The sequence below is a fragment of the Colossoma macropomum genome, unplaced genomic scaffold (genome assembly GCF_904425465.1).
Source record: "Colossoma macropomum unplaced genomic scaffold, Colossoma_macropomum, whole genome shotgun sequence".
Lineage (NCBI taxonomy): Eukaryota > Metazoa > Chordata > Actinopteri > Characiformes > Serrasalmidae > Colossoma > Colossoma macropomum.
In genome coordinates this window covers 21413854-21439728 of record NW_023494785.1, presented here as the reverse complement: position 1 = coordinate 21439728, position 25875 = coordinate 21413854, and the positions used below count along the sequence as shown (strand labels likewise).

At 40.0% G+C, this 25875-nt stretch overlaps 1 protein-coding gene across 4 annotated transcripts in view; it reads right to left on the bottom strand.

Moving 5' to 3' along the window:
- Window positions 1-25875, bottom strand: part of ptprub (protein tyrosine phosphatase receptor type Ub) — a 241553-nt gene that overhangs the window by 148132 nt on the left and 67546 nt on the right. The gene's annotated exons all lie outside the window — the stretch shown is intronic.

Sequence of the window (25875 nt, the reverse complement as noted above, 5' to 3'; positions counted from 1 at the left end):
TGATCAGAACAGAGCCGAAAACCTGTGAGGATGTGGCTCTGCTGCTGGCACCATTTTAGTCTACAGTGATTAGTGTGGACACACACAGATATTTATGTACTGCTGTGACTATACAGCACACACAGACACACACTCACATATTTATGGTGCATCCGTGGGCTTAAGGGAGCTCCCACTCACCATCCCTACAAACAAACGAAACACAGTACACACTCCTCACACTCCTCCCAAACATGTTATTCCTCATCTCTGCTAGCTTACTGCCCGGTCCCACCATAAAGCCATACATCTACTCCACTGGCTTATAGCAGTGGTTCCCAATCTCAGCGCTGCAGTCCTGACCCAGCACATGAGAAGCTAGTTAACCCTTAGAAGTTATTGCAGTTATCACTGGCAATAACAAAAGTATGATATAATAAAAGAGGACATATTTTATTCTTATTAAAGCAACATGTAGGCAGTCTTGGTTAGTTCACGTTTGAGATAAGCAGTAGCAAATAAATTGCTCATTGCAAAACCTGCAGCACCTGTATTTTTGAGGAGAGGCAATAGTAGTGGCTGATATACCAGCTGAAATTCTTTCTAAGGTATTAGCCACAAATATGCCCGATAGTGCAATGTACAAACAAAACGGTAGCCCTTTACCTGAGTGGCAGAGCCAGCCAGGTAATGTTGTTATGACTATGACTGTACCTCTCTCATTCAAATACAGCTTTTAAATGGCAAACCCCACAGATGACTCTCCTGATAAAAGTTATTTCCAGCTACTGCTATGCCGTGAGTTTGTTTATCACTGAAGTATGTCAAGTCTGAGGTATCATTCACATGCAACACATAGCTGATACGACAATATCAGTAATATCAGTAACATTAGCACTGGAGCATGCCTTTGGCAGGCTACGCTGGACAGTACGCACAGGAGAACTGTGGATAAATTAATGAGCAGCAAACTAACAAAAGCAAGTTACAGTTACAATTGCAGAGGATTTGAAAATGCAGCCACTGTTGCTATCACTGAACACTGGTGATGAAAATTAAAAACTGCATTCACTGTATTTTGATGTTTTCTTTGCATTCATGTAATTTGATGTTCAAAGTGAATTATTGAAGGCAATGAATACATTCTGATGAAACTCATAGCTATAACAATATGCACAGCTTTTTAAATGGAAAAAATTAACCTGTCTTTAGGTTCAAATTACAGCAAGTAAAACAAATGTGATTAATCACATTTAATTACATAAACAAATGTGGTTAATCACATTTTAATTGTTTGACAGCTCTAGCAATTACATTTGAATAATAAAACTAAGCCAAAAAAACTCTAGACTTCTATGGACTATTGAATTGAATCAGAGAGTGTTCATTCCCCAAGACTAGGATGGGAAACCACTGACTCACAGTCCTCACAAACAAAACTACATTACAAGTAAAAAAAAAAATAAAATAAATAAGTTTAAAAAGTTTTCTTCAGTTCTTACAGAATGTGTAACTACATAGAACAGTTTCTACAATTTTCTGGTTCGGCATCTCAAGAGATTCTGGAAGATAATTTCTCATTATCTTGGAAGATAATTTCTTATTATCTTGCATGGATTTGCATGTAATATGGGAAGAGCAGTCTGATTTTTATCTGTCTAACAGAGATGCATTTACATGGTCAGGTGAAAATAAAATCCTCTAAATCTTATTATCTTATAAACTCAAATCTCCAAATCTTATCTGGACATATCTAGGTAGGCACATGAAATGACCAGAATAAGCAGGCTTTTAGAATGACCACATAAAATCAGGGGCTGCACTGAAGGACTCATTTACCTGCCTGGTTTGAGACTATAGTCTGTAGAGCGGAAGTGTTTGCTGCTCCACAGAGAGCGAAGAGTGCCTAACAGTGTGAGGGGAGCAATAGCCATCCTGCTGGGGATGACGCACAAGCAAGTCGGCCACGACCAAATGTCACTGGAACCTTTCACATAAACCCCAGCTCACCTCTGTCAGATGCCATTGACAACAATTTCAACTGTTCCATGCTGATTGGGATGAGATGTACTGCAGATGCACTGCTGAGGAGATTTTGTTGAAAGTACAAATACTAAACTTCTAATTGAAAGCTTTATTTATTTATTTATTTTGATGATATTTGGCCACATGAGACAACACATTAATATGATTACCTAGCTTGACTGATTAGATACTGGTATTAACCCTTTATGCATAGTGTCCACATATGTTGACAGCTGATTTGAGGCCATTTTTGGTAAACAAGATGTTGGCAATGGGTCTCACGGCTCAGCACTTGTTGGCTGAATTATTAGACCCATTACCATAATGTAAGATTAACCAATATCATAAATTTTGTTTTGTCCAGTAGTGCTGATAATCTCAGTTCAAGATGACTGACAGAAATGCAATAACTTTCTCTGGTATATTGATCCAAACGGGTGCAAACTGATGCTGGGTACCAGCACTGAATCCAATCACAGCAAATCTGTCCATGCAACCAGACATCCACAAATAACCACAAAAGCTACATTTAGCCGAATACACCAATGATCATGCTTTCCCTTTGCAGGAGAGCGTCCAAAAGATCTGTTAAAAACATCCCTGACCTTCACATACCTTTTGACTACATACTACCTGTTGTTCCTAAACCAACCAAGTCTGAGGGTGGCATGGACAATTTCAAGAAAGTAACCATCACACCTGACCTACACAACCTCCAGAATCATTCCACCACAAAGATCTTCACCACAGTACAATAGGATAAAGGAAGCCAGTGATATCAGGAGAAAGAAACCAAAACATTTGCCAATTCCTTCAAATGGACACCTTGTGCTCTTCTGTGTCTTCATCTTATTTTTTTCATACTTTAATTTTATCTTTTATTTATTACTCTTTCTCATGTGTACCATAAATAATATGCTGTGTAATATGCTTTGATGATGCAGTTGATTAGGCTTTCCTTCACTGCGGTAATTGATGCTAGGATGAGTCCCTGACCACCTTCTAAGGTGGTTTTAGTGATCAGATCACAGTGCATCTCTGAGAAGCACTGGACCCCATTCGCACTTACAGTGATGTCCAAATGTGATCGAATACTTTCCTTCTCCCTGTGGTGGACATTTCTTTCAAGCAAAGAGAGTGAAGTTGTACTAGTCACCCATTTGGCATGCACAACCTTCCAATGAGCACTGAAATGCAACATTAAAGTTTAAATATACATCTATACATATATTTATCAATAGGGTTCATTTCTGGCTTTATAAAATCCTTTGTAACAGTAACAGTCAGTGTGACAAAAATTGATGTCAGTATAATTAAGATTACTGACGGTTTCAGTATACATCACGGTGAAGTGTATTTATGTATATTTGTTTCAAAACCACTTTGGATGCTTCGGTAAACCTTTTTTGTAGATTAACATTAGAATATTATTCTGGATGTCCCTTCACTTTTATACCATTTTTAACAACTGAAGTAAATCTAAAATATTTTTATTGGGCAAAATAGTAAAAACAGAAATTAACAATATACAGACAGATGTCAATATTGCTTTTTAACCCTAACAAGATAAAGGCGAGCGTATGTAAAACCCACAGTGCTGAAAATGGTGCTGAATGTTATTTTACATCTCAAAGTCATTCGTCTCATATGTGCGTCTCTTGCACTCGAGTGTTAATCTACAACCATCAGACGCTGCTGGAATTCAGTAAATATTACAAGCCGTTCACAGTATCAGTTTTAGCTGAGAAGCTGTGGAGCCTCACGGCTTGTAGGCCGAGACCACAGCATCACCTGAAGCAGCTGGTTGAGTGAGAAGCACTACAGGCGATGCACACGGAAAGCAGCTAGTCTCCATGCTACGCTAAGGGCTAACAACTAACCCCAGGAGACTGGCTTTTCCCTCCACTCTCTAAGCCCCCTTAACTCATTAACTCGTTACAATCTGATGTAGGGCTGGGCGATAAAACGATAACGATAATTATCGCGATATAACCTTTCCTCGATAGAGCGATATGACATGTTCGATAAATGTTCGATATAATACACCATTCTCACACTTCCACGTTCAGCGAAAGCCTTGGTGGCGTTTTCTACTGCAAGGAAAGCGACAGTACTCTGCTGTCGCCAGGAGAGGGCGCACTTCCGAGTTTTTCGACATGAGTAGAGAGGGAGGGGGCCACGAGTAAGATGAGTCTTTAGCAACGGCTGAAACGCGGAGTTATACATTCCCTGTTTGAGCGGAGCGACAGGCGACCTATTCTCCTGTGACCGAGTGTGAGTGACGAGGTCAGTGGTGTCACTATACTGTCCTGAAGTGAACTCGCCTCTTTCTGTACATCCTAACCAGCTTTAGCGGCGTTAAATCACAATCCTCACAGCTACAGCGCTGTTACAGTGCTCGGACAGTCATAATTTAGTATGAGTGCATTCCCAAGCAACGAAAGTGAAAGAAAGAAGTGAGTTCATGTAAATTACAGCCCTGATTTAAACAACAGTAAAGTGAGGAAGCTGTGAGGCATTGAAGAGCGGGAGAGCGCTATCTTTCCAGGCTAGCTGTTTTTAGCAGCTGGCTAACTTGAAGCAGCGCTCTGTCACTCCACAACACAGAGAACTGATGATACTGTAGATCAAACACGACACAAAAGCACCGCTTTCAGTTTAAATGTACCTGAAAAGAGGACTCTGTTTGTCTGGTGTTGATATTTTGTGGTTCACCACTTAAACTATTACGATAGTATAGAGAAATCCAGTCGTCGCTAGCTCGTGTCTGAACACTCTGATACTGTCATTTGTAGCGGGGTAGCCGAGCGCTCATCACCAGCTAAAAATAATGTTTTCTTTCTTAAATTATGACTATTACAAAATAGCCATGCATTTCCAGCTGGTAAAAACAGCCCACCAGACACTTTCTCCCACTCTCCCATGACAGATCTGTGAAATGTTCCACTGTTTCGTGAGTGTTTGTCGTGTTCCGATGATAAAGGATAGTTTAAAACAGCAGTTAACCACCCAGGAGCAAAAATCAGCCTTCAAACCTGAAAGAAATAATGATTTGACATTTATCGCGATATGTATCGATATCGAACAATATGAATTTTGTTTATTGTGATAACATTTTTGGCCATATCGCCCAGCTCTAATCTGATGTAGATCAATTGACAGTAAACTGGACTAAGTCACTCCAGGCTGCAACTCACTATATAAGAGGTGAGGGAATCAGCATGTTTTGCACTGTTTTTATGTCACATTATCTGCATAATGACAAAACTAATACCTTAAAAAGAATATCAACCGGTATACTGAATGAACCGAATGATCACCCACTACTACGCTCTATGGCTGTCTTAAATTCTCACAATAATTCAACCTAAAGGGAGCATTAACAAGAGCACGAAGTGGTGAATACCAATATTAGGTGGAAAGTCAGTTTTAACAACTTGAAGCTTTGCTGACAATCCCTGAAGCTTAATATCTCTTCCTGTACGCTCAGTTAAAAGCTTACAAATTGCCAAGAATGTTTAGCTTAGCAAAGACTGTAGTGGGTATGAGTCTCATATTTCTGACATGTGTTCAAAATAAATTTTGCAGCTTATCAGGATTTGCATCTTGCTAAGACAGGAAGCCTCTAAGGAGGAGTGTTTCAGGAGAGTACAGATGTGATTTAAGAAGAGGAGGGGAAGGTGAAATCTGCAGTGCTGCTCTGCTGTGTTTGAACACTGAGCCCTCTCCACAGTCAGCACAATCCAGATAGCAGTGCATTTCTGACAGGGATGTAATAATAATCAAACAATGAAATCAAATAATACGGCATATCTTGAGTGTGTGTGTTCTACACAAAGCTGAGATCAGATGCTGTTCAGGGGAGCAATGGGCTTTTTAGGGGTGTGCATACAATGATTTAGGGGTGTATATACAGTATTGTGCAAAAGTCAGAGACCATATTTCTGAAAAGATTAGATATAAGATAATTCACTTGTATAAGGAAGGAAAAATCAAAGGAAAATTAATTAAATAAATCAGCATTCTCCGAAACTGGACTTAAAAAAAGATTAAGAAATTAAATAAAATTAGGCCATCGCTGGACCACCACAACATTCACCATCTGATAAACAGTACTTTAAGCTTTCATCTTTGAGAGAGAGGAGAAAGTCAAGCTCCACTCTTGCTTCAGATCTGAAAAAATCCACAGGTGTTTCTTTCCATCCTTCCACAGTGAGACCTCAATATCACTGAATATGTTTGGGATTATTTGGATTGTGGGAAGCAGAAAATGCAATAAATGTTTAAGACTGAACTTGAGAGGTGTGAAAAAATATCCCTACAGATTTAGGGATAAATTTAAAAAAAAGTCTAAAATATTATATAATATAAAAAAATTCTAAAATATTTCCTTTCCAAAAAGAATGGAAGCTGTAATAAAAACAAAGTATGGGCACACTAAATGCTCAAAAAATGATATTATATTTAGTTTTCAGGGTTTCTGTGTAATTTTCTCTTAAATTTTTGTTTCCTGCTTCCTTTCTTGATGCTGAAAATTAATAATCTACTTAATGCATAATAGCTGTTTTGTAATCGCTGGCAATTAAATAAATGAAGGGTGGAAGGAGAGTTTGCTCAGTACTGTGTGTGTGTGAGAGAGAGAGAGAGAGAGAGAGAGAGAGAGAGAGAGGGATATATGCAGGCAGCAGCAGCATTAGAGGAAAAGCCTTTGAACTGGTGAGCCAGTTAAGCCTTCTGCCTCAGACACAGACAAGCCACTCTCACAGCTGCATCCCACGACTGCAAACAAGCCTGTGTGTGTGTATGCATGTATGTATGAATCCCTATCAAGGTTTCCTTTATTCCCCCACTTCATATTCACAAAGCTCCCACAAAAATTCTCCATAATATGTGGGAGTATTTTTAAGCCCACTTGAGTACACTTTGAAGTGTTTCACTGCAGTGTCTTCACGTTTGCAGGGCGGTGTAGTGTTTGGAGGGGATGGGGTGTTAGACCCGATTAAATCCTGTGGAAACAGGATGTAGAGCATTTGCTTTCTAATTAAATGTCTGGCATGTTTGGCCAATAAATCCCAGTTATCTTCCTCTCTAATCATGGCAGAAGATAGCAGAGTGGCTCAGACCCCTCAGAATGTAAAACTGGGCTGGGCGTTTGGTAATGAAAGTGGGGAAAAGTGGCCCTATTTCTGCTTTTTGCTGCTCCTCAACTAATTCAATTAAAGCCAAGAGACTAGCTTGTTTCATTAGAACAGCAGGGTGATGGGAAGTTGAAGCTTAATTGGTCTTCTGTGGCCCCTCCGAGAGACAATGCAGTGTGTAGCCCCTGGTGCATGGTGTCCCTGGAGAAGGGTAGAGAAGACTGGTGTGTGACGGTTTGGACTTGGCTCTGTGGCCTCTCTGCAGGCTGTTCGGAGAGCAAACTGTGGCAGTGACAGGCAGCAGTCACACTGAGGCCGTGGGAGCAGCTCTAATGAGGGTTTGGGCTGGCTGGGTATGGTGGGCAATGACCCCTGAGCAGGGCAGGGGGGTGCAGAGAGCCTGGGGAGGTGCGCTGGGATGATCCACACTCAGCTGGGCTGATCCACACTCAGCTGGGCTGAGCAAAGTTCAACAAAGGGAGAAAGTCCCGGAGCTCTGACTAGCAAAGCGGAGGACTTTAATGACCCGAAACAGAGCAACAGGAGACAATGCCATATCAAGTCAACATCTACCTAGAGAAATGGACAGAGAAAAAGAGAAAAAACAGACAGTGGAGTGTCTCCACTGTAAAAGGTCCAGAGGGATTGAGACACAATGTGCTAACTGGCCTCTTGTTCTAGCACTGAAGCTATGTGCAAATGCAGCAGCTCTTGGCAGCAGCACTTATTCCTTAACACTTCGGTGAACAGGAATCCAACATGCTCCCACTTCTCGCAGAGCAATACAAGAGACAAAAACAGGACAAAACAGAAACTAGTGATGGGCATTTCCAGTAATTTTGTGGTCAAGTGCTCTAACATAATAAGGACAAGTGCTCAATCACTCTAAAATGAAAAACGAACAGTCCGACGCATGCATGAAATTTCATTCACAGTGCCAATTTATTAATGGAAGCACAGCTAGGCTATGTTGTAAATTAACTTCGTTGACAAAGCTCGCCAACAACACTCTCTTCATTTTCACTGAGATTAAACTATCGCCACACTTGGCTTAGTCTGGAATTACACACAGCCATTCTGCAGCCTAACAAATCTCTCGTGTTCAACAGCAATGGTAAGTAGCAACACTGCCACAAATGTGTTCTTTTTTAACAACTTTTGCAAGGTTGGACAAACTGCCTACGTAATGAGCAGCTATAGCACAAAACTTGTTTTTCTCTGAAATACCTACATTTAGAGAGTGTTATTAATTACAAATGGTATTCATTTAGTACATGTGTGAAGGATCACAATGTTACAATAGAGGAGGTGTGGCTAGGTTGAATGGGGTTTTTCTTTTATTCTGTTCTAGCTAGATATCCTTTGCAACAGTTAAAAGAACATTTATGGGAACAGCATCTCTAAGATTCTGGTAGGGCTGCAACAGATATTCAATAATATTCAATAAATCTGATAAAATATTCCAAAACAGAAAAGCCACTTGAATAACCTTTACATTTATGAACTCAGACACTTGCATAGAGAAACAAACCTTTCATCGCTGTCTAAAAAACCTTTCTATTCTATTTTTCTATTTACCTTTTGAACACAGCAACTGTCTTTCACACTGTGTGAAAATTTCACGATTAATCAGCCAAAAGAATCAATAGAATCAAAAGAAATAACTTGGAATTCACTCTGTTTATGTAACTTGTATAAAAGTTAAGAAAGTTTCACCATCTCATATGAAGTTCTCCTTTTTGGAAATGCTTTTTTGGACAGTGACTATTTGTTTATCAAGTCAAATAAAATACTAGCCTGTCAGCTCTGGACACTGAACTGAGACAACAGTATTGGTCTTAACTGTTCCAGATTGCTAGCTATTAGAATAAAAACACAACAAGAATAAATAGTGTTTTTTTCCTCATTCAGTTATTAAAACAAAACATGTCTTGAGCTTTTCTTATTTTTACATAACATCCAAATATTAAAGGCTATGTAGAAATTTAGAAAATGAAAATATCTGATAATTGTGGCACTAGATTCAGGTGAGATATGTATTGAGATTTTCTTTTTATGTTTGATCTCAGGCAAAGCAGATTCAATCTGCTCATTTTCAACAGTCTAACAGGTGATGGATAGTCATTTGCTTATGCTCATCCCTGACAGAGACTCTTGGTTCTATCAGTACACTTTTGTGTCGTTCCACAGCCATCATCATCTTTGTTCCAAAGGGAGGGATGTGAGTGCAGTCTCCCACAAACACAAAGTCTAACTTCAGCTCCCAGCAAGCTGATGAGGAAGCAGCTGCCCCCTCTGCACTTCTGCTTTAACTTCACAATAGAAGCTTTATCAGTGCTAGGCATAAGGACTGTCATAAAATTGATGCCATTTCCATGACAGCTACAGAATGACATTGCTCAGAGACATCAGAAAGTATGGCTCAAGTGCGTGTGTGAATGTGTGAGTGGATGCCTGTACAGCATGTGTTAAATTGTGTTTGATTGCTGCACACTGCTAAAACTATGCTGCAAAGTGACACCCGATAATATGCAAATTTATTGGGCAATTTCTGTACGTATATGTTTTTGATTATTTTTAAAACCTTAATATATGAAATGCTCACCTTACAGGCAGTTAATTTAGCATCTTTCAAGCATTTACTCATAACATATCAATCCTCCCCTCCCCTGTTTGTTGAGTCTTTTTTTTTCTTTGCAATTATGTTTTCAGCTATGCAACTCATTAGGCTCGGTGTGCGCTCTCCTTGTTGCTAGTTTGCCAGTTGCGTTCATGCCATTATTTCAATTCCACACTCCAGTTCACATCCCCTTGTATTAGCAGCACTTCTGCCTGAGTAGATGGCTTCAGACAGATCTTGCTAGAGAATCCCCAGCGGTCATTTGGAGTAGCAGTCTGGGGGTGTTTGAGTTAGCCTCCTCCGAGAGGCCTGCTCTTCAGCTCTGCCTCAAACAGTGTGCACGGACCAGGCGAAAGCTCACTGCTGGCACCACACACGATCGCTGCGGTTTGAGGCTAGTTTAAAGCTGTGGGCAACAAAACTTTTCTGAAGAGTTTCCCTTTTTTTTCCATTACAAGCCTTGGAGAGATTTCAGATGGGGCCAGGCTATTTACTGCAGAGCTCTATCAGATCCACAAACAAATCTCAAAAGACGAGTCATACTTTCTTTGTGGAAAAAAAAAAAAGAAATAAGCTTGGAACAAAGGCGACTTTGTCTACTGTGTCATCACACTCCAAGCATTTCACTGTTGTGTGACAATACATAAATGACATGCTGTAATCTCATTCCAAATTTATCAATAAAACCTCCATAATTAATGGTTTAAGCTTTTTTAAGAACTGTGTGTGCGTGTTTTTTTATCGTGTGCATAAAGCAATGCTTAAATCAGAAGAGCAAAGGGTCATATTGATTTTCTCCCATGTGTTTCACGCTCCATATGTCGCTTTCTACCCAGCAAAGTGTCGCCATCTCTTCCTTTTCAAAATACCTCCAACTCCTGCGCTTTGCTAAACGGAGCTGCCTCTCTCTGAACGTGAGCGTGCGATATCCATCTCTTCATGGCTCCTTTGTCTTTTGGCACGCACCTATCTGCTTCTGTCCCTGTCCCGCTTCTTCTCTTCCTCCTACGAATCTTCGCTCAAGCCTTATTATAATCCCCCCCACCCCTCTTTCACCCGTCTCTCTCTTGTATTGCTCTCATTTACCCTCTCACTTTATCTCTTTTACGCTTTCTCTTCCTTAATCTTTGCCTTCTCTCTCTCTCTCTCTCTCTCTCTCTCTCTCTCTCTTTTCTCTCTCAGTCTCTCTCTCCATAGCTGAAAGGCAGTCATGTGTCTAGGCTCTCCTACTCATACAATGATGCTTTTACTTTGTTGTTTCAGCAGGATGAGGGGATGTGGAGGATGGACTGGGGGGAGGTGGTGAGGAGATGGTATAAGGGGACTAGCAAGTGTTGGATTGTCAGAACATGGAGGAGAGGAGGCCAATTACAGGAGCCCCACTCGTGAGCGCTCCAAGGATATTCCCACTCACTTCCCTTTCTCTTTCTTTCTCTTCCCAAATCCACCTTTCTTGCTTCCATTAGCACCTATATGACAAGCTTCCTTTGTACTGTCAAAAGTACACAGGGGAAGCACTGGAATATAACTGTAACAATACAGCAATAGCAATTCACTGTTTTTTAACCAGCTAAAGGATGTGTTTTATCATGCATAGATAAATGTGGTAAAGATTGAGAATCTTTTTAAAATGTTTTTATTACAAATTAATATTATTAGTAATGTCAAAGGTTTCATGCTAAGTGCTAACAGCGCTACCTTTTTGATGCTATTTCGCACCTTTTTCCCCTCAAATAATCGATAGTTCCCCCCTTGTGCCCAGCCGCCTGCATGTTGCTAGGATTCAAATTTTAGCTTTTAAATGGAAAGACATCCCATTAGTGGCTTTTTTGATAAAACTAAAGTTATATCCAGCTAATGCAATGCCATGAATTTGTTTACCACTGAAGTACACTGAGTCTGAAGTATCATTTGCAAGCAAACCACAGGACTTTTGTTGGCAATACCAGTATACTGGTACCAGGCAATGTTCTGCAAAATATGTTCAAGTGCTCACAGGAGAACTATGGATAAATCAAAGAGTACCAAACTAACAAAAATAAGGTGGAAAAAAAGTGGAAATCTACAGCTCCCCTCAAAACAAGACATACCACAGTGGTATGAAAGTTAGAGCCTTAAAATTGCAGAGGAATTGGAACATGCAGCCACTGATTTCCTCATGCATTCACATGATTTTCATGTTTAGGTTCTTATTCTGCATTCACATGATGAAAATACTGTTGCTGAAAGCAATAATTACATTTGATGAACTTCATTTTGTCCACTTATATAGCTATTACAAAATGCACTCCTTTTTTAAATGCATCAAATTCAAGCACATAAGACAAATGTATGTCCCTCACTAAGTTTTGACTGAGTTCTCTTTGAATACTCTTTCAGTGCAGGGAAGGGGTCCAAAGCACAACTGACGTTACAAATGTTCTTCCACATTTTGCGTGAAATTACACATTTCCACCAGAGAGGTCCCCAAATCACGATATCTTACATGATGCAGTGCCAGTCATTATCACAATACTACCTTTTTTTATGAATTTAACAAATCTTCATTGTTTGATGTGAGCATCCTGATCAACTTTAGTTGTCCCAGATATCCTGAAGTGTTTCTGTGGGTGTTTTGATGAATCAAGACTTTAACATGATCCAAAAAAGTGAATAATTTTGGTCAAAACAATGCAAGCCAACCTTTAACAATGTCACATCACTTCATAGCGTATTCTTAATATATTGCAAGGTATATCACAAAAGGTAGTGATGGTATTTTTGTCCATAATGTGTACCCTTAGGAAAGTGTCAGAAAATATGACCAAAGTATTAGCAAATAGCTAGCATTTGCAGGTCATTTTTTTCTTATTTAATAATAAAAATAAAAAAGAAATTCTAATTTCAAATGAAGCAGGTGTCCCCAAATTTTTGATGGATGGAGTATATTTAGTAACTCAGGTTGTCAAGCTCTTTTTGTTTGTCTTTACCTTCATCCTCCCTCTGATCTATCGCTATTTTATCTGTGCTGCTGTTCAGCTCCTCAGTATAAAGGTTCTGCCAGGTCTAGCGGAGTGTGTAGGTGTTTCAAATGCTACTCTGCGTCTCCCAAAATATCTGCGTGTGCCACGGTGCAAGCGGAGGTTACCTTACTAAAAAGCCTGAATGAAAACACAGCATAACTGACTTTCATGTGCTCTTCAATTGCTCTTTAACAGCTAACTGAAAGTTTTGTTTACACAGGTACAATCAATCATGCATGCTAAGTGAGCTGGAACAGTGTTGAACTGTGGTGGAGGAGCCAGGTTGTTGCTGCTTCAGTGACTTCAGCAAAGGCTGTGCACATCACAGCACAGCTAATTAATGATGACATACTTTTAAGCACCTTAATTACCGCTAGAATGCAGCAGAAGCCTTTCTGAACATTCCAGGTTTTAAAATGAGTGTATCGTCCGCATTTTCACACAACTACCCTTCAGTAGTCGTGATATTAAATGGCATTTAGCGTCAGCCACCTGCATACGAAGTAGAGCAAACTGCAGGTGGCCATGAGCGTGAGAGACACGGCCCAGTGAAAAGGGACCTCGAGAAAATGTGGCCAAACAAATTAAGAGCAAAAGGAAACTTGCGTAAACAGGGAGGGCAGTGTTTACTGTACCCATGTGGCCTGTAAATCTCCGCAGGTGTGCTGAGCAGTGCAGCGGCTGGCAGATACGGAAGAGCACACTCCCCAACAGATATAATGTATCGCTTATTGTGATTAATTCAAATGGCCATTCGTCTGCAGAGAGGCTTTCTGCTTGCATTAGGCCAACCGCATTCATTATCATATCAGTTAACGCGATTATATGCAAATGACCCACCCGGCAGCCATGTACACATATCAATTACGATGACAGCGAGTCGTGTGAGACATGGAATATTACGGTAATTCCTCTGCAAATAGATTGCACCTGAGAAGAAGAGTGAGAGTGTGAGAGCAAGTGTGAAAGAGGCCAAGAAAAGGAAAGACAACCAACGTGTCTCAAATCAGTTGTGCACTATAACTACTTATACAGTGCACTACTGTAGTGTACAGATCAAGATCAATTAAAGAGAGCCTTTGAACAACAACCACTGTAAAGAAACTGTATAAACTGCATTGTAACGAGCAGCTGATAGGATGTCATTCCATTAAGGCATTATCTTATTTTATTCATTCATTTTCACTTGGTGATGTTTTTCCTGTTCCTTCTTAAACAATGTATTGTTGTACATATTGAATGTTTAAAAATCAATGTATTTATAGTTTTTCATAGCCTTTTTTTTCAGTGCGGCACTACGGTTTCACTGGTGCATTTTTGTTCATTCCAAATTGTTTAATTATTGTGATACATGTAGTGAAATAAATATTATGTAATTAAATAAATAAATAAACAGTATCACTTTTGCCATATTGCCTACCCTTGACTACCACCATGAAAAATGAATTGTGGGACATCCGATGGTGGACAGTGTTTGCACTCAGAGGATGCTGCAGTTTGAGGGTTGGATGTCTTTGTCCTTCGACAACCGTATTTGTACAAAGTTATTGCTGTGGATTTATAAGTGGTAACTGGTCCGTCTCATGTTAGCTTTAACTTGCTAATGTTAGCTAACTGCTAACCTCGTTGGCGACCAACACCAATGTTGTGAGGTGCGAAATGTTAATGTTTGATTTGAGATGATAATACCAGACAAAAAATGAGCACATGGTTCATAATGTAGGAACATACTGCATAGTGGCTGAATTGAGACACAATGAATGGTTCCACCCTCACTCTTCCTATAGGCTGAAAAACGAGTGTCATCACTCTACAGGCCTGTGTCAGTTAGATTTAACCTTTCTTCTTATCTCGATTTGGTCAAGAGGACAGAAAAGGGATTAACTGCTCAGCACTTGAATGATTCCTTTTCAGTGATCTTCAGTGAATAGCACATGAGAGGAGCCTTCAAATGCTAAAGACTTGTACGGCAGTGAATGCAAGTCAGGCTGATGGATGAGACTGGACTGCTGCGTTTGCTCTTACCTTCACGACTCATTATGGTGTGTGCACACTTTTTGTGCTGCATGTCTAAACAATTGCGCCAAAGATTCAGAGATAATGAGACAGTTTAATTACAAATCCCTCTGCAGAGACTTATGTTTGTTGTTGTTTTCCAGTCTTAAGCAATAACAAAACTGTTGAGATGTTTGATTAAAAGCTGGAAAACTTGAGTTCAGCTTCAGTTTAGAGGACAAAATGGAAAAAACTCAATAACACCATGCACAAACTGTGTAGGATATTTTGTGTGTGTGTTTCACACACGCAAGTGCTAGAGGCTGAGCGGCTCACCGCCTACAGACTGGATGCGGTATCTGAGGGCCCAGTATGGCTGAGTTGCGCAGTGAAGCAGGGCATTGAATCACAGCGCAGATGGCACAGGCTCTGAATAGATGGGGCTGTGGCCCCACAGTGAGCGGCTACAGCATCCCCCAGAGCAAGCAGCTCGACCTTTGATGAAAAACCCAGCCTCGGAGCTGTAAAGCAACATCATTTCTACTGCCTAAATGCAGCCCAGTCAGCAGCTTTAGGAATGAATGCCCTCGTTTCACCTGCAGCTAAAACAGAGCATTTACTAAAGTCCACCTCCCCTGTTTCGGAATCTTAATAAATCCAAACTGGTTTTAAAAGGTCCTGCTGGGATTCAAGTGTTTACGGGAAAAGCGTGCATGACTGCTGTCAGCACCAGCTGCTACCTATGTGGCTTATGAAATGATGTGTAGTGGTTAGGGAAAAAAGGGATTATAGCTATGGTAATAACAGCGGGTGATGTTTCATTGCATGAGACATGTCTCAAAGTTGATTACATTATATGCATGCAATGTTTCCTTTAAATATAACATCCAGTGTCCTGTGTTTTACTTCATGTTGTTTCTGAGCGTTCCACATCACGAACGCGCCCCAGAAGACGTAGGCTAATCCGTGCAGCACTGTTAGGTCCAGCTTTTGTCAGCCTGTGGGGTTGGAGGCTCAGCTTAACACAGCGCATAACTCTGTCTGCTTGTCTAATTCCACATCTGTGAGGGCTTTACGAGCTGTTCTGCATCACTGTGAGTGGCCGAAAGTTAAGAGAGAGAAAGCGAGAGAAGGCAAAGAAAGAGAAAGAGAGAAAAACACACTGGGGGTGTCCCACCAGAGTCCCCTGCCTCACGGAGCAGTTAAGCTAGCATGACAACACAAACACAGGCTGCAGCCATTTTGCCTACGGATAAAGCTCAGCACTGAAGCAGAGCCACAAACACACATTCCACTTCTTTCACTTTCATCTTCTTCACCCCCTGCATCCTCCCTCCTCCACTTTTTCCCATTAGATGGGCCATCAAAGATAAGCTGTCCGGCCATGTTGACTCGCTGCGGTCAAGGTGACCCAGTCTGTCTGTTTGAGGGCCAGTGCTGAGTGCGCCGCTTCGTCCGCAATTATCTTGTTAAACAGACAACCTCACTCATAAAGGTCCTTCCTGTTGCTGGCCCAAAGGGACGTTAATTACACGGAAACGGGTGCCAGAGGGGGTTGGCATTAACATAGCGCCTGCCTGCCCCCCTTTCTGCCCGGCTTAATGTCACGTCTCTGGGTGTTTTTCTGTTTAACTTCAAACAGTGGAAAAATAGAGGCAGGAGAAAAGCTCAGTTACAGTAAGATAAGCAGAGAATTCAACTGTAAGACAGGCTAGCAAAGGCAGCCATACGCCAACCAATTATGACAGCACAGAGTTGCAAGTGAGAAGATAATAAATTAAAAGCTAAAAATCAGACTTAACATTTATTTACAAACCTCAACTCTATCCTCTTTTAACGAACAGAGCATCTTAACAGCATTAGGAGAAATACATTTTCATGCCGTATTAACTTTCTTTTCATAATCTAATCATAAGACAAATCAGTATCAGTTTGTTTATACTATGATTCATTTGTGCTAATTAGATTTTAATGACAGTAGTATGTGAGGAAGACCAAACTCTTAAGACAAAAAGTAAAAATCCACCGTGTCACACTGTGACTGATCTACCAAAGCTTTTGAAATGACAAAACCTGTAACATATTCTCACTGTATAAAACAGAACTTTGTCTGAAACAACATTTGTCTTTATTTTGTCAGCTGCTCTTCATCGTGATAAATAAACAAAGCATTGTTGCAATTAGCTCTGGGTTCTGACAGCACTGATATGGAAATGACTATTGTAGGTTGTATAAAATGTGCTTGTTTTAAGTCCACCCACCCCACCCCACCACCACAAACCACACAAATATATCTTGCATGAATGTGCTGACCTGTTTTGGAGGTTTCTCATTTGAACTATGCAGATTTTTTTTTTCCCTTTATTCAAAGCAAACTGGAATTTCGGCTTCATAAATCACCAAGTAAGTCAACTTTTTATTGTGCTTAAATGCTACATTTTTTATGGCAGTTCTACAATTTTTTAATATCCAGAAAGCTGCAATTGTGCTGTCTTACTTTGGCCATCTTGGTGGATATGAATTGTTTTCAGAGAAACCCATTCCTCACCCACCTCATTGCCCCTCATTGCTTGCCAGCAGCTTAACAAAGTCAAAATATTTCACATGCTGAGAGCCATCAGTGTCCTAGTAATTCTGATAACACAGTTATGGAGGTCAACAGTTTATTCAATTATAATAATTTAAATTATTTGTGTCTAAGCCACTAGAAAAAAGAAGCAACTAAAGGTTCATGACACTAGAATGAGTGCATAATCTGCCAATGCTGTTATGGTTCATGAGAGCTCATTTGCAGGGAATAAAGCACAAACTCATTACATTTAGCACTATGTAACTATTTAAGAGCAGGTATGGCTATTGTCTTTACAAACAAATAAAAAAGAAAAATCACCAAAAAGGTTGTTGTTCTGCTCCCAGAAAGAGCTTTATTGCTTTTCAGTAGATGTGCACTCTTATATTACCTTGCTGCTTATTTATCTGAAGCATCAGCACTGCATAAATATGAACTCCTGCAATTGAGCCGTTGTCCAACCTTAGCCTGTTACTTTATGCTTGCTGCCTTCCATTAGATTTGGATCTGCTCTGGCTGGCTGGATTTACACGGCCATTTATTTCCTCATTTCACCCTGCATCCCCACGGCACCCCAAAAATTTACACACACATCAGTTTTTATCTCCCCAAGTCCCTCGCAGGACAAACAAGGTGGCTTTATATTACATTCCTTTGCAGGGAAAAACAATGTGTACCCTGTATGGCCAGGTAAATCTCCAACCTGCTGCCTGAGAACAGTGATCATCAAACTTTTCATCCATTGTTTACACTGTGCTCCAGGCAAGGTGGAGAACATGACTGAAATGAGGGCCCTCCTGTAGCATGTTTACTCCTGTGCTTTCTGGGTTTGCAGTACAAGACGTAACAGCTAGAGACGGCATCGATCAAATACCACGTTTTGGTACACTGTTCGAAATAAAGGTTCTGTGCAGGTAAATTTTCTGTTCACATTTACAAACAATGTAAATGTACCGTCAAAGTTACAACAGTGGTTTTAAGATTCAGTTGCGTACCTTAAATAAGCTTTTCCCTGTGGAGGATATATTCGCATCTTTTCATAACTTAATCTTTTAAAACAGAACAATACAATGAAAAACCTGTAGATGAGACGGGGTGTGTGGAGTCAATACAACTTAGAAAATATAATTTCAAGGGATTATGGTACAATTATGTTCTCTGACTAAAGGTACTGAGATGTACCCTTGAGGGTACAGGGTACCACCCCAGTGACAAGAGGGGTACTGCCCCAGTGACAGTTTTAAACCTTTTTTCTGAGAGTGTGCTGGGCTTAGCACAAAATGCTGGACCGGATATTGGGTGGAAAAAACAGTCCTTTAACAAATCTAGCACACACTCACATTGTATGATGTCATGTTGTTAGCTATGTATTTCTTCTTCTGGGATAGTAGAGTGTTTGAGTAGTTTCAGCATGTTTGCCTATTTTTAGAGGCTCATCTTAACCCTCTAGACTTCACAGCAGCCTCTGCCAGCCACTCTGCATTTCACTGTAATGGTCACAGACTGCCCTAATTTAATGAGACCAATTCTGATAGAAAACACAATAATTAGCAGGATATTCAACATTTAAATCGTTTAAATATTTTTTTATGAAAATATTCCAGTTTTTCAATTATAACAAATAATTTTCATTTATATACTATGTATGCCCCAACATGGCTGAGACATATAGATTTCAAAGAGTGTTTAGTTGATGCTGTTTTTCAGATATGGAAACAAAGGAGTCTGACAGGACTTTGACTGACCTAGGCAGCAGCGCTGATACTGAAGTGGGATCAAAATGTGAATTTTATAAAATCTTTGTTTAGTTATTTTTTTTTAAGTAATTTACCTGGTTTATTGACCACTTAGCCAAGTTTGCCGTGAGTGAACTCCACCTTCAGTGGGTGAACATAAATCTCTTGATTTATGTTGATGCTTTTTTAGTGTGTTTGATACCAACTGTATTGATTTATAGGACATTCCATGGCCTTTACGAATCAGCTAAGTCGATTAGCTATCTTGAGATCTCTGTATTTTCCACAAATCAGTCCCTCAACCACACTGACCAAACAAGTGAGAGAGGATGCATTCGGCTGATTATCATTCAGCAGACAAAACTGCGGCCAAAGAACTGAACATGTATTTTGCTATTTCCCTTTGTGTAAACATTGTTTATCTCCTAATATCCCTTGCTACATTCTTTCAAAGTAATTGTGAAATCTGTGAGGCCTGTAGCCGGGGACAGTTAAAGGCTAAGTGTGCAGCTTTCAGCTTCTAGGAATCCACAAGAGTGTCCTAGAATTCTATTGGGGACTAAAACAGCTCATTTTAAAGCTTAGTAGTTTTTAAGGAAGAAATATCAGATCGTTAACGGTATCGACCGATACTCAAGGTTTCAATGCGAGTATCAGAAAAGAAAAGAGGTATTGAGCCATCTCTAATATCAGCCAAGTCGGCCAAAAGAAGCCAGCATTGGATCTTCAGCTGGATACACACGTATTTGATTACAGATCTGGTCAGGAGGCTTTGATCTTTTACATGCTTTGATGAAGGAGCTCCATGCTCTGTAATCCAGATAATACAGTCTTAAGGGTTTTTGAGGCACTATTGTGAAGTGCAGACTCCATTATGAAGGAGAGATGTATAGTTTGAGACTTCAGGGACAGGGGCAGTGAAGACAAACCACGTTTATCGCAGATCAGATGAAAAGATCAAAGAGAAGAGAAAGCTCACTGTTTAATTCAATTTCTGTAGGGCTGGATGTGAGAGGAGTGAGATTAATTAATTCTCAGAGTAAGTGCAGTGGAATGCCATAGCTATGACTTTGAATGAACAGATTTAGCTGAGCTGGTCTTGTTACTTGGGATATGCCAGTTTTGCAACTGAACATTGTTTGCAAAAGTCTGACATGCCAATGCAGAGGCATGTAACAATCCTCTTACATTGGTCTGAGGGAGTGACCTTTCACTGCAGTTCTCGATATTTCTTTCTCTGATTTACACTGGTACTTCATTCACCTGCTCAAAAACCACATAAATCTGCACATTGCATTGCTTGTTTCCACCAGAACTCTGTTTGAACCTCTGCGCTCTCTGCATCGTGTGCTGAATATCAAATGATTTGCCGCTCCACCGCACGAGAATATCTGCTTCCTTAAATTCATCACTAGAGGATTTTTCATTGTCTGAATGGGTTTATTCATTTCCCCGGATTGTCTTCTTTTCTGTGAGGCACAAATGAACAGGATGTGTAATTATGGAGCCTGTACAACAATCACTTCATATAATGAGGGCTTATCTGGCCGGGCTGTGCCGGGGTTGTGTAGATCCATTTGTTACAGAATTATGGAGGTAAATCCTCTGACTGGTTAACAAAAAAAATCACATTTTCAGGCTATGACTCCCGACCTCGGCGCTACAGCGGCTGAACCAGAGCAGGTGTTAACTCTCTCTCTCTCTTTTTATCACAGTCTACATAAGGGAAATGCCTGAAGTGATTCAAAATAATTGCACCACACTGCCAATTGTATTACAAATGCGTAGAGTGACAAATCTTGAGGATTGCCGAGAGAACTGGAGATTGAGGAGGGCAGAAGAAGAAGCAGGCTGCAGGAGCCCTTTATTGGATCATTCGGAGAAGCTGGACACGTCCAATAATGACCCTACAACTCCACCAGATGTGCCTCCTGCAGTCTCCCCTCTGTCCAGGGCTCTTGGGCTCTCTCATGTTGGAGATGAATGAGGTTGGAGAATGAGTGGGCAGCTAATGTACAGCTGAGGCACAAAGCTGTTGTTTAGAGAGGGCCAGGTGATAAAGACCTGCAGATATCACACTAGCTCCTTGCCTCATCGCTCCTCTGACAGAGCACACCAGTAATAAGACAACACACCCAGAGAACAGAATGGCTTCGGCACTGATAGCTGGGGGTATCTCCTTCCGCATGTGAAAAGATTAGCGTGGTGATCAGGGTCTGACCTGGAGCCTTCTCCTAAAGAGCATATCCAATTAGGTCCAGCCTTTACCACTGTAGAGCCTGGTGTCTCTCTGCCTTAGAATGAAGTCTTCACTTTTTGATGGTGTCTTGTATTTCTCCTGCTTCAGAATGAAGTCCTCACATTTCTTGATTGCAGAATCTTTGCACGTACATGGTTCTCACTTCACGATAAATTGTTGTGCAATCACCTTGGACAAGCATATCAAATCGATTTGGTGTTACAACTGAGATTTGACAGTAGTAGACAAATAAACAAGGGTGCAAAATAAATTCCGCAGGCAACCCTTCGAGGTAGCTGCAGAATCCTGCATTGCAACAGATTCCCGACAGCCGTGGCTCCACATCTCCAGACCTTTGTTAACAGCTCTGCGAGTATTCAAAGACACGGACAGTGGAGCATCTGGGCAAAGATAAGAGCTGCATGCACATCTGATTTTCTCTGTCCCACCCCTCTGCCTCACATAGATTACTGAAACTGTCCCAGACATGCTGCAATGTACACTTGAGAGCAGCCCATGAGCCGCAGATCTGCGTTCTGCAGTGTGTTTACCATTTAGCCCCTGCTCTCATTTCTGCGCGCCCTGGAAAGCACGCTCATTTCAGAGGGGAAATTGAAAAGACTGTAAACAGGGGAAGCCTAATGCTCAAGAATCCTATTAAACTCTCCTCCTCTCCCGCTACCACTCTTGCTCCCCTCCCTCGCCTCAGATAGCAAATCTTAATTTCTCTCCAGGGACACAGATTCCAGCTACCACCTCAAACGTTTGCCTATCTTCACAGGGCACAGGCTAGGCAGTTAAAACAGACCCACTGTAAATAGCCTTATCAGCTAAACAAGTTATATCCACCATCGGCCACCGTTCCGCTGCTAGGATGATAGTGGAGCAACAAACTGTTACAGAGGCAATGTAGCGTGAAAGAGCCAGAAAACACAGCTCTTTCCTACAGAGCGGCAAAAAATGTTTACTACAATCCATAATTTTGATAATAAATGTATTTTAAAGAAAAGGTAAAAACCACTGTAATATTCTATAAGCCAGCATCCCAACCTCCTGTATGTAGGCTAACTAGTGTTATGGGACAGTTTAGCCAAAGGCAGAATAAAGTCCAAGGCAAACTTGGGGTTAGACTACTAGAACCACATCCCTGCAAGATAGTTAAATTGCTAACTATTGTGCCTACAATGCTTTTGATGTTAGAGCTAATGAGCTATGATAATTATAATCAGGTTAGAAGATAGTCTTCTCTTAAACTGTAATCATAAATGTGTCAAAACTCAACAAACACATTTATTTCAGTGTGTTTTGTTGATTCACAAGTAAGCAACTTTAATGAAAGCTACATTCTACCCAGGGTGCTGGAACAGGTTCCAGCACCCACTGTGACCCAGGAGTATGTTTGTGTGTAGTGTGCATGCGTGTGTGTAAGTTCAACATTTAAGCTATTATTAATACTAAGATGCATGTTGATGGAAATGATGCATGTTGTCAAAGATCTCACTAGGTAGTGTAGTTCTGAGGCCCACTTTAAAAACTCTACAATTCATTATTCTAAACTCAGGTGTTTTTCTATATTCTGAACCAAAAATCTCAGCTTTGAGAAAATGTGCACTCATGAAAATTCATGTTCATTCCTGGTCATATTCTGAACAGAAGAACTTACGAATAGCAAGTAATAATAGCTAATAGCTGCATTTGAGCTAGATTATATACTAAAATGACCTGAAAACATTTTATAATAACAGTGCATAGTGTTTTCTTTATGAACTAACACAACAATAATTTTTCAATAATCTGTTTGGCAAAATCCTCTCTCTGGAGTATATCTTCAAAGTAACATAAACACCTTAACTCTAACATCATCCACTGTTTTTTTTAAAAATATACAAAAGTATGCATATTTAAGCAGATCACATCTGTTTTTTTAGACATCATTTTTTTGCTAAACACAACTTTCAATACAAAAAACATTTGAAAGAACATCAGTAATTCAGTAACAAAGATTCATTGTGATGTCTACTGTTTGGAAATTATCCTGCTGACCTATAATGTCTCACATTTGGTTCATGGTACAGGAAAAGGTTTGAATTTGTGAGCCTTTATTCTTCATAAGTCATTAAAGTTCCCATACTCTAAACCCTTCTTGTATTTTATTTTACTTTATGAATTCCACTTTTCCAGTCTCTCTTTATCCCTTAATACAAACAGGCTGTTTCTGTTACTGTGCCGTTTAGACTGACAGATGTAAATGACATCTGTACTGCACTGCACCTAATTGAAAAAGCAACTTATACAGCCCTTATTACTTCTGTGTAAACAGGTGGGGCTAAACATCTGTAGGAAATAAAGAGGCAGCTATATGTAAATGATTGGTTATATAAGAACTATGTAATGATGTTACCTCCAAAAACATGAGTATGTACATGATTTGTATTCTACTAATATTTTTTAACCATTTTAAAATTAAATACATGAGTAGTTATTGTATGCTAAAATTTTGAATATTCAATTCAATATTTGAAAGTGAAAATATTTGATGGCAGCTCTGGTCAACAGCCCTACACCCCTACTGCTCCAGCTCAGCCCTCTCCCACTGTGTTCTGTAGCAACAGGGTTGAAGACAATGAAAATAACAACAGGGGACTATTGCATGCTAGTGTAGTCCTTGCTATGACTGATGACTGGAACTGAAGGGGAGGAAGAGAGAAGATGATCTAAACGTCTAATTGCAGTCCCACTTTGTCCAACAGTCCTCATTGTTCCCTGCAATCATATTCTGACCCTCATCTACCTGATAAACCGTCTGTGTATATGGAGTCCGCTGATGCCCTCTGAACACAGCAAATGCAATGGGTAGCCAGCTTTAATTAAACCCAAAGGGAAAGATATTAATTATTGCACAGCGTCTATCAGGGTGGATAGAAATCTGCGTGAGCAGCATGCTTATCATGATTTGTGTGTGTGGGGGGGTTGCTTGTATTCTGACAGTGGTACTTACATGTCTTCATCCTTTATTTGTTGTGCTATTGTTACAGTTCAAAAGAAAAATGTGTGTGTAGCAGTGTGAGTGTGTGTGCATGTGCGTGTCTTCTTCTGAGAACTGAACAACAGTAACCAGTCTCAGATGTACCTAAACGCTGGGCTTTATTTAAACAGAGCTAGCCTTTAAGCCTTTCCGGCTACGTCCTGCTATTCCCTTTAGTAGTAATTGACCTTTCGAATAATGTTGTTTTGATTCGCAGTTCCCCAGAGACATGCTTTTTCAGTGAGCCTCCATATCTCTCCAGACTGAAATCTTTTCATTGCTGAAAAGCTTACGCACTTGCTTATTCATCTAATAATCTATCCCATGCTTGTCATAGTCTCATTAGCATCATATTCTAATCACATCTATTCTTGTATTATTCTATCATTCTTCTCAACAACTTACAACTGCCTACTACACGATGCAATTTCTCACTCTCCAGTTTGTGTTGCTTTTGCTTTTCACATCCCTTTCTCATTCACCACCACATCCTCAGGGAAAGATTCCTTTCAAAGCCAAACTCACTGATCAATAGATTGATTTGTCAAGGGAAAGGCCAGTTTACTAATCAGTGCTGTCCATGATGAGCATTAGTAGAATAATGGAGCTTTCCTAAAGAAAGTGTGTGCGCACTGCAAAAAAATACACTACAGTTCAAAAGTTTGGACCCATTGGTCATATTAATTGCTGTTATTTCATCCATAGCTTATTAATGGCTTTTACAGTGAAGACTGAAATACTGTAAGCTAAACATTAGGGAAATTTAGAAGAAGATTTTTGTGAACATCAAGAAGTTATTAAATGGATTTTAAATGGAAACTTTCATTACTATTTATATATTGGAAGATTCTGACTTATTACTAATTTATAGTCATTTCTTGCCAAGTTATCTGCCTCAAGATCACCACTTAAAATATGACACATTCTGGACGTCAAATTTATTAGTACTTCATTCTCAATGTTATAAGCTTTCTGGGTCATTATGAAATTACAGCTCCGTTCATCATTCTGAATGCATCTAACATTTCTTCATTGTTTATAGCTTTCTACAAATTAGTTGGAAAGTGAAAGCACCTTGAATGCAGGTTATATATTAAAACTTTACAAAAGTCTGCTGTGAGTATATTTTAAGATTGTCTGTTTCTAGACTTGCAGCCCTCCAACAGCCCTACTGCTCCAGCTCAGGCCTCTCCCAGTGCTGGATGCTGATATGGAAGTTGTGGACCGATGGCATTATCCAGTATTTTTCATGTACATATCTGCCAATGCCAATACATAAACATTTATCAAATGTATAAACTTGGACTACATCTACCTGGATTAGCATTGCAGAGAAATATAAAACTTGGTTCTGTAGGGTTACAAATGCAATAAAATGAATCAAATTAAGAAATTTTAGCACAGATGCCCAACATCACCTAAACGCTCAGCTTTTCCGAAAAGCGATAAATACGTCATCAAGAATCATAATTTTGACTTTTTTAAAGTGATTCTATGAAGTGAAATGATGAGCTAAATGATCACTGAAAGATCACTGTGCTTGTTTT